Raw genomic sequence first — 16083 nt, 5'->3', positions numbered from 1 at the left:
TTGGAATGAAAATTGACCTTTTCCAGTCCTGTGGCCACTGCTGAGTTTTCCAGATTTGCTGGCATATTGAGTGCAGCACTTTCACAGCATCATCTTTTAGGATTTGAAATAGCTTAACTGGAGTTCCAGCACCTCTACTAGCTTTGTTTGTAATGATTATTCCTAAGGCTCACTTGACTTTGCATTCCAGGATGTGTAGCTCTAGGTGAGTGATCACAACATCATGATTATCTGGATCATGAAGATGTTTTTTTTGTAGTTCTTCCATGTATTCTTGCCACCTCTTCTTAATATCATCTGCTTCTGTTAGGTCCCTACCATTTCTGTGCTTTGTTGTGCCCATCTTTGCATGAAATATTCCCTTGGTATCTCTAATTTTCTTGAAGAAATCTCTAGTCTTTCCCATTCTATTGTTTTCCTGTATTTCTTTGCATTGATCATTGAGGAAGGCTTTCTTAACTCTCCTTGCTGTTCTTTGGAACTCTGCATTCAAATGGATATATTTTCCTTCTCTCCTTTGCCTTTAGCTTGTATTCTTTTCTCAGTTATTTGTAAGGCTTCCTTAGACAACCATTTTGCCTTTCTGCATTTCTTTTTCTTGGAGATGTTCTTGATCACTGTGCCCTGTACAATGTCAGGAACATCCGCCTATAGTTCTTCAGGCACTCTGTCTATCAGATCTAATCCCTTGAATCTATTTGTCACCTCCACTGTATAATCATAAGGCATTTGATTTAGGTCATACCTGAATGGTCTAGTGGTTTTCCCTACTTTCTTCAATTTGAGTCTGAATTTTGCAATAAGGATTCAAGATCTGAGCCACAGTCAGCTCCTGGTCTTGTTTTTTTATGACTCTATAGAGATTCTCCATCTTTGGCTGCAAAGAATATAATCAATCTGATTTTGACATTGACTATCTAGTGATGTCCATGAATAGAGTCTTCACTTGTGTGTTGGAAGAATGTGTTTGCTATGACAGTGCATTCTATTCCAATGAAGATATACAAATTACAAAGAAACACATGAGAAATTACTTAACATCTTTAATCCTCAGGGAAATGAAAGTCTAAAATCATAATGATTTTTCACTTCATACTTGTAAGAACTGAAGAGCCTCTTGATGAAATTAAAAGAGTAGATTTTAAAAGCTGGCTTAAAACCCAATATTTAAAAAAACTAAGATCATAGTACTGGCCCCATCACTTCATTGAAAATACATGGGGAAATAACAGAAACAGTAACAGACTTTATTTTGGGGGTTCCAAAATCACTGCAAATGTTGACTGCAGTCACAAAATTAAAAGACGCTTACTCCTTGGAAGAAAAGCTATGACCAACCTAGATAGCATGTTAAAAAACAGAGTCATTACTGTTGCATCAAAGGTCCCTCTGGTCAAAACTATGGTTTTTCCAGTAGTCATGTATAGATGTGAGAGTTGGACCATAAAGAAAGCTGAGCAACGAAGAATTTATGCTTTTGAACTGTGGTGTTGGATAAGACTCTTGAGAGTCCCTTGGACTGTACGGAGATCCTACCAGTCCATCCTAAAGGAAATAAGTCCTGAATGTTCATTGGAAGGACTGATGTTGAAGCTGAAACTCCAATACTTTGGCCACCTGATGCGAAGAACTGAATCATTGGAAAAGACCTTTATGTTGGGAAAGATTGATGGCAGGAGGAGAAGGGTACAACAGAGGATGAGATGATTGGATGGCATCACTGACCTGATGGACATGAGTTTGAGGAAGCTCCAGGAGTTGGTGATGGACAGGAAAGCTTGGTGTGCTGCAGTTCAATGGGTCACAGTGAGTCGGACATGACTAAACAACTGAACTGACTAAACTGACATGTAAGAATGCCTATTATCAGAAAAATAAGAGCTAACATATGGTGGCAATATGTGGGAAAAAAGGGACCTTTGTACACTGTAGGGAATGTAAACTGGTATAGTGACCGTGGAAAACAGTATGGAAATTCTGCATGAAATTAGATAGAATTATTATGTGACCCATAGAATTATTATGTGACCCATGAATCCAATTTCTGTGTATATTTCCAAATGAGATAAAATTACTCTCCTGAAGAGACATTTCTACACTGATGTTCATTGCTACAATAGCCAAAATATGGAAAGAACCTAAATATCCAGTGATGGATAAGTGGATAATAAAATGTTTTACATCTATCTCTATCTATCAATCTATCAACTATCTATCTCTCATTTAATTCAACCTTAAAAAGGAAGGAAATCCTACCATTTGTGAAAACATGATGAACCTGAAAGACATTGTGCAAGTGAAATAAGACAGAAAAAGACAACTATTGTATCGTATCATTTATATGAAAAAGTCTTTTTAAAAAGTTGAGCTCATGGAAGCAGAGGGTAAAATGTTGCTTCCTTGGGGCTGTAGGAAAAGGGAAATAAGGAAAGATTTGTAAAAGGGTACAGATTTTCAATTATAAATGAATAAGATCTAAGTATCTAATATATAATACAGTGATTGTAGTTGATAATGCATGTGAGTATGCTCAGTCCTATCTGACTCTTTGCAACCCCATGGATTGTAGCCTGCCATGCTCCTGTTCACAGGATTTTCCAGGGAAGAATACTGAAATGGGTTGCTATTTCTTCCTCCAAGAGATCATCCCAACCTAAGGATCAGACACAGTGGAGCCTGGCAGATTACAGTCCATAGGGTCACAGAGATTCGGACAAGAGTAAAGCAATTTAACATTGCCTTCACTAGGGTAATCACAACTCACTCACTGTTTTAGAAGACTTACTTCTTAGTTCACTCTATGTGATAGGTATTATCATATTATTTTATATTCCTGAAAAACAAGAATTATGTATTCTTCAGTTAATCAGAAGTTTCTCCTTCAAGCATATGATGATTCCTTGATAGAGGTTATTGACCTATAGTGAGTATGTATTGTGAGAAACATTTTGTAGAAATTGATTAAGATATATAAACTATGCATATGAAATATATTTATCTAAGTTAAAACAAAAAAATAAAGCTGAACAATCATAAAAAAATAAACCCACTGTAAAAATAATCACTCATTATAAATCCCTTACTTTCTGTTTGCAATGTTTCACCTATAGCAGGACCAATGTATTATATTATACGGTAAGACTACAATTGCTAGTATATTTTATTTATATTAAAGAGAAGACAGCAGCATGCTTTTTGTGTGTGTAGTCAAGATTTCGTGACATGTGAAAATGTTTGTCATTTTGTCGTGTCTGTCTCTTTGTGACTCCATGGACTGTAGCCTGCCAGGCTACTCCATCCATGGGATTCTCCAGGCAAGAGTACTGGAGTGGGTTGCCATTTCCTTCTCAAGGGGATCTTTCCAATCCAGGGATAGAATCTGGGTCTCCTGCATTGCAAGTAGATTCTTTGCCCTCTGAACCAACATGTGTTCATGAGCAACTTACCTGATATTATTTTTGAGTTTGAATATAAATATCACTGCATAGATTTATATTTATATTAATAATTTATAAATTAGAAAAGCTATTATAAACATAAAGATTGCATGCATTAGTGCTGGTAGATATTGGTAAACATTCCTGTTATGTCATCCAGAAAATACAATCAGCTATGTTATAATAATAGCTAAAAAGAGAAAAAGCTCTAAACTAATAGTCTCATCAGTTCAGTTCAGTTGCTCAGTTGTGACCGAAGGAAAGAGCTCTATCAGATCAGATCAGATCAGATCAGTCGCTCAGTCGTGTCTGACTCTTTGCGACCCCATGAATCGCAGCATGCCAGGCCTCCCTGTCCATCACCAACTCCCAGAGTTCATTCAGACTCACATCCATCGAGTCAGTGATGCCATCCAGCCATCTCATCATCTGTCGTCCCCTTCTCTTCCTGCCCCCAATCCCTCCCAGCATCAGAGTCTTTTCCAATGAATCAACTCTTCGCATGAGGTGGCCAAAGTACTGGAGTTTCGGCTTTAGCATCATTCCTTCCAAAGAAATCCCAGGGCTGATCTCCTTCACAATGGACTGGTCGGATCTCCTTGCAGTCCAAGGGACTCTCAAGAGTCTTCTCCAACACCACAGTTCAAAAGCATCAATTCTTCGGCACTCAGCCTTCTTCACAGTCCAACTCTCACATCCATACATGACCACAGGAAAAACCATAGCCTTGACTAGACGAACCTTTGTTGGCAAAGTAATGTCTCTGCTTTTGAATATGCTATCTAGGTTGGTCATAATTTTTATTCCAAGGAGCAAGCATCTTTTAATTTCATGGCTGCAGTCACCATCTGTAGTGATTTTGGAGCCCAGGAAAATAAAGTCTGCCACTGTTTCCCCTGTTTCCCCATCTATTTCCCATGAAGTGGTGGGACCAGATGCCAGGTTCTTCGTTTTCTGAATGTTGAGCTTTAAGCCAACTTTTTCATTCTCCACTTTCACTTTCATCAAGAGGCTTTTGAGTTGCTCTTCACTTCCTTCCATAAGGGTGGTGTCATCTGCATATCTGAGGTTATTGATATTTCTCCCGGCAATCTTGATTCCAGTTGTGTTTCTTCCAGTCCAGCGTTTCTCATGATGTACTCTGCATATAAGTTAAATAAACAGATGACAATATACAGCCTTGATGAACTCCTTTTTCTCTATAGTTAATTTTTTGCCAGGCTAATGAGTAATTCTCTTGTTCAGTTCAGTTCAGTTCAGTCGCTCAGTCGTGTCTGACTTTTTGCGACCCCATGAATTGCAGCACGCCAGGCCTCCCTGTCCATCACCAACTCCCGGAGTTCACTCAGACTCACGTCCACCAAGTCAGTGATGCCATCCAGCCATCTCATTCTCTGTCGTCCCCTTCTCCTCCTGCCCCCAATCCCCCCCAGCATTGGAGTCTTTTCCAATGAGTCAGTTCTTCGAATGAGGTTGCCAAAGTACTGGAGTTTCAGCTTTAGCATCATTCCTTCCAAAGAATACCTAGGACTGATCTTCAAAACCTACAAAAGTGGATTATGAAAACAAGATCCTTAAAAGAAGAATAAATGAGGGTAGGATACTAATAAGAACTAATCACATGAAAGTTGGTATAAAATAAGATGAGCCATTAGAGCATATTACATATTTTTTAATTTGGCTATTCAGATATACTGAATTAAATTTCCTTTTCACATCGAATTACTCCAATGATGTGTAGCACAAACAGTTAGTATGGCAAATGTTTATTTTTACTAAATATTATTGGTATTAATTTCCAATGAATATATTTAATAAGCTTTATGTTATTAACCAGATATTATTTTCATGTTAAGCTCACATATGTCTATGGTAGGTTCATGTATCATTCAATTTTTCTTAAATTTTAAATGAGTACTCTATACTTTCAAGACTATTTTAGAAAATTATCATTTTATGAGAAAATGTATAGAAAAATGCCAATGTACAATGACTTCACAGAATTAAGTAAAGTCAGTTATCTAATTTTTAGGCAATTAGAGTTACTATTATGTAGTTCTCAACAAGTACAGCCTGTAATATACTAAGAATTTTGGAACTCATGTTTGTGTCAGAAACATCTTCATTTATCAAAATTTATCTTCATAGTTATGTCTACAGAGGAATTCACCACGTAAAATTGGACAAGTATTTTATCTAACACTCTGTTTGAAAGTTAATATAAATCTATGTAATTTTCCTCCAGTAATTCAGGTCATTTTTCAGATACTGTTTGGTCGAGGGTCATTGCACAACTCTTCATGCAATAAAGTTTTGTCTTCCTAATGAATGTATTTACTAAAAAAAAAAAAAAGGAACCAATTAGCAAAGAGAATATTCTTTCAGGACACAATTAGAGAGAAAACAACTGATGACCACTGCAAAATTTCCTACCACATTGCGTAGTTTCAAAGTCAGAATACACACAGAACATAAATACATTAGTGAATGTTAAATATCCTTCCACAAGAGCCAGAGAGACCTAAAGTTCTCTGGAATGGCACCCAAGTATCCCTCACAGTCTGCACAAATGATCCAGCTTGACAGAGGATACCAGAACCCTTCCAGTGCTGCACCAGAAGAAATAAACATCTCTCTTCTGACACTGTACTTTCCAGAAGACTGATTCCCCATCTTGAGTCTTTCTTCCTCTTTCCCTTCCTTAATCAAAGTTTGGATGCTTGGGGCTGGTGCACTGGGACAACCCAGAGGGATGGTACGGGGAAGGAGGAGGGAGGAAGGTTCAGGATGGGGAACATGTGTATGCCTGTGGCGGATTCATGTTGATATATGGCAAAACCAATACAATATTGTAAAGTTAAAAAATAAAATTAAAAAAAAGAGAAAGAGATCAAAAGATAAAAAAAAAAGTTTGACACTAACGTGTGTGATTGGCTATACCTATACTTAGACTTAGGGTAGTCTGGAAAAAAGACTTTTCTGGTTTCTATCTTTGAACTGTAAAGCCCAAAAGAGAGGGAGGGAATTCAAAGAGGTTTAGTGACTCCAAATGTTGCACATCCCCTGCAATAAGTAACCACAACCTTGAGGTTGGTAAAAAGTGTAAGGTAGCAGGTACAGCCTTCCCAGTGGCTCAGCGTAAGCAGGAAATGTGGGTTTGATCCCTGTGTCTGAAAGATCCCCTGGAGGAAGAAATGGCAACCCAGTTCAGTAATCTTGCCTTGAAAATCCCATGGACATAGGAGTCTGGTGGGCTATAGTCCATGGGGTCGCAAAGAGCTAGACAAGATCCAGTGACTAAACAACAACCAATATGTAGGGGGGGTGTGAGGTGGTTACATTAAACACTGGCAGCAAGTGTCACTTTGAGGACCTGGCAATGTGGAGGTGATTCCAGAAAGAATCTTGTAGATATGACAGTTTGCCTCTCATGTAGCAAGTTTCAAGAGAAATGCTGGCATTTAGTAGGAAAAAAAAAGAGGATACAAAAGATGAACAGTCAGGCATGGTGATCTGACATTTCAAAGTGTGCAGAGAGCTACAGAAGTTATCCATTTCTCAGAGGTATGATAGAATACAAACATTGGAGTTATTAAATGTTTCAAAGTGTTGATTCTAAAGCCCCAGGAGCAAAAGAAATAACTAATATTACATATTTTAACAATTTCAATATTTGCTTTAGGAATTAAAACTAGTATTAAATGGTATTTTCTCATATTAATCATATTAAGCACACTTAATGTAAATATGATAGTTATTAATATTTTTATAGGTCAAACCCATCATGTATAATTAATTACTGTCCCTTAGGATTTTTTCTCACTTGTTGAAGACTATTTTTTACATCCCTTTTTTCTTGTGATCTGAGGTTTTTTAAAATTCTGTTCCTTTTGCTTCTTGAACCTATTCCTAACAAAATTTTCTATCTCCAAAAGTGGATATCGATTCTGACTCTTACTTCAAGGTGGAAAAACTTTCTGACTTCCATTACCAATCTCCAACTTCTGATTATACAGCTCAGCCCTCTCTAGATGCATAGCTTTCTACATTACACACAAAGATGGCTCCTTTGTGTTACTAATCATGAAATTCCTCTGGCTGATGTCTTTCTGACTGTATACATGCTTGAAAACTCAGATATCTGCTTTAAGTAATAATCTTTCATAGAAAAATGCCAATGTACAATTAATTATTCTGAACTAAACTAAGTTAGTGACCTAGTTTTTTGGGGCAATTAGAATTACTGATATATTATTCCTAATACAATTATTGCAGCCTTTTATATATTAAGAATTTTGGAACTTGAATGACTTCATAAGGATTTTCACTTTTTGAATAGGTAAAGTTTTGTCTTTGATGTGTAACTTATGTGTCTGAAAGGCACTTCTAAAAAGGATTTTTAACCAACACATGGCACCTGATTTTTCTTAGCACAATAATGGTGCATATGAATTTCAAGGGATGGTTGAATGTTACTTTCAAGTAGAATGGTTCTAAAGCTCTTAAATTATTTAAATAACTGAAAATAAAAAGGCTGTGTTGAGTCACACACACAAGAACAAAAAAGATCACTCACATTAACCCTTTAAAAATAGTATATCTTTTCAGATAGCATCTTAAGAAGCTGGTGAAGGGGACATTGTGCCTAAAACACACAAATGTTCCTAAAAATGCTAAGTGTTACAACAAAAAAGATTTCCTATAATAGCTGCTCAACTTAATTTTCCCTGTTTCTTTCATTTTCTCATTACTGTGTCCTCCTATCACAAATTTATTTTCCTGAAATCCTTAATAATTCTCAGAATTTTCTTCTGTCTGTAGGTTAATGTACAAATATGAAGTTTTTTTACCATGCTTTCTCCTCTGTTTCTCACCTGAAAGCAGAATAGAATATGAGGGCTGTAAACACACACACCCATATCCTGGAGAGAATTGTATACCATCTCCTATTAGTACATACATGTTGTTGCTGTTCATCACTATGTGTGCTTAATCTAATATTGGAGATTATGAATAGCTTATAAGGTTTCATGATTTTTGTTACTTATTGTCACTTTTGCTTTTGAATATTTCCATTGTCTTAACTTTTTTATTTTCTTTTTTTAATTTCTTTTTTAAATTTTAATTGGAGGCTAATTACTTTACAATATTGTATTGGTTTTTCCATACATCAACATGAATCCGCTGCAGGTGTACACGTGTTCCCAATCCTGAACCCCCCTCCCACCTCCCTCCCCATACCATCCCTCTTTATTTTCAATTTTATCTTTTGGGGAAGTTATGCTGCTTGCAGGCTTCCCTGGTAGCTCAGCTGATAAAGAATCCGCATGCAATGCAGGAGACCCCAGTTTGATGCCTGGATTGGGAAAACATCTTAGAGAATGGATAGGCTACCCACTCCTGTATTCTTGGGTTTTCCTGGTGGCTCAGATGGTAAAGAATTTGTCTGCAATGTGGGAAACCTGGGTTTGATCCTGTGGTTTTGAACCTGGATTTTCCAGGGAAAATCCCCTGGAAGAGGGTATGGCAACACACTCCAGTATTCTTGCTTGGAGAATTCCATGGATAGAGGATCCTGGTGGGTTACAGTCCATGTGGTCTCAAAGAGCTGGACACTATTGATCAACTAAGCACAGCACAGCACAGCACAGCATAGCACACTGCTTGCAGGATCATTACCTATGGTAATCTGCACTGATGGAGTAACTGTCTCTCTAACTTACACAGTGAAAAATACATGATAAGTATCAAAAGCCAGGTAAAAGTTGCAGGAGAGTCCTTCTCTATGTCAATACTGACTGAAACAACACAGCCATGAGATATCCAAAATGACTGCATTGGGAATGTGATTTCCATCTAGGGAAACTATGGGGACTTTCTTTTCAGTCTGCAAAACAAAATTAATTTTGACACAAAATAGATACATACTTTGTACGATAGAATTTTATTGAAATTTTGCTTGAGACAAATGGAATTATTCTCCTAGGAACCAAATTATAAATAAGCTTTGAGAGAATCAAAGATTATAAATAGATTTATACTTTTAAAACATGCAAGTTTCCCCAAATAAAAGTATTACATTGGTGGCACTCGTGGTAAAGAACCTGCCTGCCAATTCAAGAGACATAAGAGATGTGCATTTTATCCCAGTGTCAGGAAGATCCCTGGAGGAGGGCATGGCAACCCACTCCAGTATTCATGCCTGGAGAATTCTATGGACAGAATAGTTTGGTAGGCAATGGTCCGTAGGGTTGCAAAGAGTCAGACAGGACTGAAGCAACTTAGCACACACACACTTATGAAATAAATATAACCTTTATGTAAAGTCCTATGTGACATTTCCTAGAAATCAGAAGGAAAAATGTAAAGCCACAAGAAGTGAGTTGAAAATTTTCTATGAAAGTTGAAATGAGACTATAAGATTGCAAAAATAGATATGACTTTGCAAAAATAACTTTAAAATCATAAATTCACTGTAAAACTAAAACAGACATACCCAAAATGTATGTAACATATCTGACAAGAAACAAACAAAAATTTTTAGAGTAAAGGTAAAGGAAACCAATTTGCATGGTTTTATCATATAAGATTTTTTACAGATTTATAGAAAATTTACAAAGATAGTACAATGAATGTTTCTGTATACCACTCACTCAGCTTCACCCTTAACATCTTGCATTGCTATTGTACATTCATCAAAACTGAGTAACTGACATTGCTATACTACTCTTAGCTGAACTCTATCTTTATCTGGATTTCAGTTTTTCATTATATCCTCTTTCTGTACTAGGATCCTATCCACAAAATCAAAATTTGGTTGTCATGTCTCTCCAGTGTCCACTTGTCTATGACTGTTTCTTAGTTTTTCCTTGCTTTTCATAATCTTCATAGTCTTGAGAAGTACTGTCCAGGTATTCTGTAAAGTGACCTTAATCTTAATCGATTTGTTTCTGTTTTTCTCATGTTTAAATTTAGCCTGCATTTTCAGAAAAAAAAAATCAGAGGGAAAGCCCTTTTTGTCTTTTCATATCAAGTGAAATTGTTATCTTTATGACATCATTGATAATATTAACTTTCATCTCTTGGTTAAGGTAATGTAGGAATTGATCAAAGCAATTTTGGAATAATGGTGTTTTGATTACCTATTGAAAAGCTAAAGAAACTTAAAATACTGTACTCAAGTTCATTTCTCAAGGGGAGATGATTAACTACTCTAAAGATATTTTATCTGTCTACTGGGATTGAATAAATAAGTAAATGGATGGCGGGCAGTGGGATTCAGGCTTCTCACTGTTACAGACAGAAGTTAAAAGATAAAAAGAATGGAAGATTAGAATGAATCGTGGTGATAGATTGAATCAGAGACATTGCTATAAACCAATATGTATCAGTGTGCATGCTTAGTCACTCAGTTGTGTCTGATTCTTTGAAATATGAACTGTAGCCCGCCGGACTCCTCTGTCCATGGGATTCTCCAGACTGTAACACTGGAGTGGGTTTCCATTTCCTACTCCAGGGGATCTTCCTGGCCTAGGGGTTGAAACTTCTTTGCTGTGCCTTCTGCATTGGCAGGTAGATTCTTTACCACTGAGTCACCTGGGAAGATTGGCACCATATCATTATTCTCTAAGAAGCAGAAGTAATTAAAACTGTGTTAAAAAGTTCTAGCAAAGAGTTGTGAATATGTGCACTAGTGCAATGGCAAGTAATTAGCTGATTTTAAAATAATTTTATTTTGAGGCTGAATACATGTAGATTCTTGAGAATAGTGTATATTCTGAATGTAAAGCAATTATGAGAGATTTTATTTGATGTTATTTAAATATAAAAAAGGATGATATATCTTATTTGTTTAGTTCAAGTATGTCTCTTACAAGAATAAAATTTCAGCAAAAATCAAATTCAATATTGAATATTTGATCATAATTATTTAAAAATTAATTTGTTAAATTAAAGATAAATGCTATGTTTAAAGAATTCATATCTTTATTTTCTTAAGGAATGTTATATAGTAGCCTAAAATGCTCTCTTTATAGCATCGGACGTTGCTTCTATCACCAGTCACATCCACAACTGGGTGTTGATTTTGCTTTGGCTCCATCACTCCATTCTTTCTGGAGTTATTTCTCCACTGATCTCCAGTAGCATATTGGGCACCTACCAACCTGGGGACTTCATCTTTCAGTGTCCTATCTTTTTGCCTTTTAATACTGTTCATGGGGTTTTCAAGGCAAGAACACTGAAATGGTTTTCCATTCCCTTCTCCAGTGAACCATATTTTGTCAGAACTCTCTAGCATTACCCATCAGTCCTGGGTGGCCTTACATGGCATAGCTTAGTTTCATTGAGTTAGACAAGGCTGTGATCCATGTGATCAGATTGGCTAGTTTTCTGTGATTGTGGTTTCAGTCTGTCTGCCCTCTGATGCCCTCTCTCAGAGGCTACTGTCTTACTGGGGTTTCTCTTACATTGGACATTGGGTATGTCTTCATCGCTGCTCAAGAAAAGCGCAGCCGCTACTCCTGACCTTGACGTGGCGTATCTCCTCACAGCCGCCCCTCCTGACCTTGGATGTTGGGTAGCTCATCTCAGCCACTCGCAGCTCCAACACCGAATCAAGGCAAATTGGAAGTGGTCAAATAGGAGAGGACAAGAGTGAACGTCGACATTCTAGGAATCAGCAAACTAAAATGGACTGTGATGGGTGAATTTAACTCAGATGACCATTATATCTACTACTATGGGCAGGAATCCCTTAGAAGAAATGGACTAGCCATCATAGTCAAAAAAAGAATCCAAAATGTAGTACTTGGATGCAATCTTAAAAATGACAGAAATGTATCTGTTCATTTTCAAGGCAAACCATTCAGTATCACGGTAATTCAAGTCTGCTGCTGCTGCTGCTAAGTCGCGTCAGTCGTGTCCGACTCTGTGTGACCCCATACACGGCAGCCCACCAGGCTCCCACGTCCCTGGGATTCTACAGGCAAGAACACTGGAGTGGGTTGCCATTTCCTTCTCCAAAGCATGAAAGTGAAAAGTGAAAGTGAAGTCGCTCAGTTGTGTCCAACTCTTAGCGACCCCATGGACTGCAGCCCACCAGGCCCCTCCATGCATGGGATTCTCCAGGCAAGAGTACTGGAGTGGGGTGCCATTGCCTTCTCCAAATTCAAGTCTATGTCCTGACAAATAACACTGAAAAACCTGAAGTTGAATGGTTCTATGAAGACCTACAAGAACTTTTAGAACTAACACCCCAAAAAAGTGTCCTTTTCACTATAGGGTACTGGAATGCAAAAGTAGGAAGTCAAGAAATACCTGTAGTAACAGGCAAATTTGTCCTTGGAGTACAGAATGAAGCAGGGCAAGGGCTAATAGAGTTTTGCCAACAGAATGCCTGGTCAGAGCAAACACCCTCTTCTAACAACACAAGAGAAGACTCTACATGGACATCACCAGATGGCCAAGATCAAAATAAGATTGATTATATTCTTTACAGCCAAAGATGGAGAAACTCTATATAGTCAGCAAAAACAAGACCAGGAGCTGACTGTGGCTTAGATCATGAACTCTTTATTGCCTAATTCAGACTGAAATTAAAGAAAGTAAGGAAAACCACTAGACCATTCAGGTATGACCCAAATCAAATCCCTTATGATTATACAGTGGAAGGGAGAAATAGATTTAAGGGACTAGATCTGATAGACAGAGTGCCTGATGAACTATGGACGGAGATTTGTGATATTGTACAGGAGACAGGTATCAAGAACATCCCCAAGAAAGAGAAATACAAAAAAGCAAAATGGCTGCTTGAGAATGCCTTATAAATAGCTGTGAAAATAAGAGAAGTGAAAAGCAAAGGAGAAAAGGAAAGATATACCCATTTGAATGCAGAGATCCAAAGAATAGCAAGGAGAAATAAGAAAGCCTTCCGCAGTGATCAATGAAAAGAAATAAAAGAAAATAATAGAATGGGAAAGACTAGAGATCTCTTCAATAAAATTAGAGATACCAAGGGAACATTTAATGCAAAGATGGGCTCAATAAAGGACAGAAATTGTATGGACCTAACAGAAGCAGAAGATATTAAGAAAAGATGACAAGAAGACACAGAAGAACTGTACAGAAAAGACCTTCACCCAGATAATCACTATAATGTGATCACTCACCTAGAGCCAGATATCCTGGAATGTGAAATCAAGTAGGCCTTAGGAAGCATCACTGCAAACAAAGCTTGTGGAGGTGATGGAATTCCAGTTGAGCTATTTCAAATCCTAAAGGATGATGCTGTGAAAGTGCTGCACTCAATATGCCAGCAAATCTAGAAAACTCAGCAGTGGCCACAGGACTGGAAAAGGTCAGTTTTCATTCCAATCCCAAAGAAAGGCAATTGCCAAAGAGTGCTCAAACTACTGCACAATCGCACTCATCTCACACCTTACCAAAGTAATACTCAAAATTCCCTGGGTCAGGCTTCAGCAATACATGAACTGTGAACTTCCAGATGTGTAAGCCAGTTTTAGAAAAGGCAGAGGAACCAGAGATCAAATTGCCAACATTGGCTGGATGATCAAAAAAGCAAGAGAGTTCCAGAAAAACATCTGTTTCTGCTTTATTGACTATGCCAAAGTCTTTGACTGTGTGGGTCACAATAAACTGTGGAAAATTCTTCAAGAGATGGGAATACCAGACCACCTGAGCTGCCTCTTGTGAATTCTGTAAGCAGGTCAGGAAGCTGACCTGGTCAGTTAGACCTGGTCATGGAACAACAGACTGGTTCCAAATCAGGTAAGGAGTATGTCAAGGCCGTATATTGTCACACTGCTTATTTAACTTATATGCAGAGTACATCATGCAAAATGCTGGGCTGGATGAAGCATAAGCTAGAATCAAGATTGCTGGGAGAAATATCAATAACCTCATATATGTAGATGGCACCACCTTTATGGCAGAAAGTGAAGGAGAACTAAAGCACCTCTTCATGAAAGCTAAAGAGGAGAGTGAAAAAGTTGGCTTAAAACTCTACATTCAGAAAATTAAGATCATGGCATCTAGTCCCATCACTTCATGGCAAATAGATGGACAAAAAGCAGAAACAATGGAAGACTATTTTTCAGGGCTCCCAAATCACTGCAGATGGTGACTGCAGCCATGAAATTAAAACACACTTGCTCCTTGGAAGAAACATTATGACCAACCTAACAGCATATTCAAAAGCAGAGACATTACTTTGCCAACAAATGTCTGTCTAGTTAAGGCAATGGTTTTTCCAGTAATCATTTATGTATGTGAGAGTTGGACTGTAAAGAAAGGTGAGTGCTGAAGAATTGATGCTTTTGAACTCTGATGTTGGAGAAGACTCTTGAGAGTCCTTTGGACTGCAAGGAGATCCAACTAGTCCATCCTAAAGGAGATCAGTCCTGGATGTTCATTGGAAAGACTGATGTTGAAGCTGAAACTCCAATACTTTGGCCACCTGATGTGAAGAGATGACTCATTTGAAAAGACCCTGATGCTGGGAAAGATTGAAGGCAGGAGGAGAAGGGGGACGACAGAGGATGAGATGGTTAGATATCATCACTGACTCAATGGACATGAGTTTGGGTAAACTCTGGGAGTTGGTGATGGACAGGGAGGCCTGGCGTACTTCAGTCCATGGGATCACAAAGAATCGGACATGACTGAGAAACTGAACTGAACTGAACTGAAAGTGCTCTGTTACAAGGATAGGTCCCAGTTTCTATTCATTTAAAAGCATATGAATAATTTTATATGATTCAATAGGTAAAAAAGGGAAAACACTAGACCTGTTTATCAGCTTTTATTTTGTTAAATTAATCTTTAGGGTAATACATTTATATTACTCTTGGTGTATTAGAGAAACAAATATAGAGATGATATTGAGGCTTGATGATTTGAGGCTTCATTTAGCATGACTGCTTCATTCTTGCAGCAAGAATCTTGAAATGTTGACCCTCAGTATTTAAGCACTGGTCTGAGAGAGTAATTACTGGTATTTTCATTATAGCCAGCCCCTCCCATCATTAAAAAGAGAGAGGAGGAAATGAGTACTTTTAAGTCAGGGGAGGGGAGCGTGAAGAAGATGGTGGAAGACAATATATGCAACAACCTTATTTGACCACAACACCTGAAAGAGGGATTCTGTTTCTGTAAGACAGCAGTTATACGTGTCTGATAACATAGAGTATCATTATATTGAAATATCCACAGTGGTAGGAAAATAAATATTCACAACTTAGTCTTAAATTCCTTTATGCCATGAGTCCTCAGTTAGTTGTTTTTGTTGTTTTATACTATTATAAACACTTTGATTGCATGTTCATAAATTTTCAGGTTTTTTTTTTTTGTAATTTTAATTTTATTTTATTTTTAAACTTTACATAATTGTATTAGTTTTGCCAAATATCAAAATGAATCCATCACAGGTCAAATTTTCAGTTTTGACTCATCAAATTAGAAAAGACTTAAGTCTTTTACTTTTGAATTAAATTGGTATTTCTAACCATAATTAATACAAATACATATCTCTGTTACACAGACATACACACAGTTTACTATAATATTTTAACTCTAAATTGAGACCATTTATCAAATTACTACCTACAGGGATTTTTTTTCTCTGACT

The sequence above is a fragment of the Bos taurus genome, chromosome 2 (genome assembly GCF_002263795.3).
Source record: "Bos taurus isolate L1 Dominette 01449 registration number 42190680 breed Hereford chromosome 2, ARS-UCD2.0, whole genome shotgun sequence".
In the NCBI taxonomy this organism is placed as follows: domain Eukaryota; kingdom Metazoa; phylum Chordata; class Mammalia; order Artiodactyla; family Bovidae; genus Bos; species Bos taurus.
Note: the sequence above shows the minus strand (reverse complement) of the source record.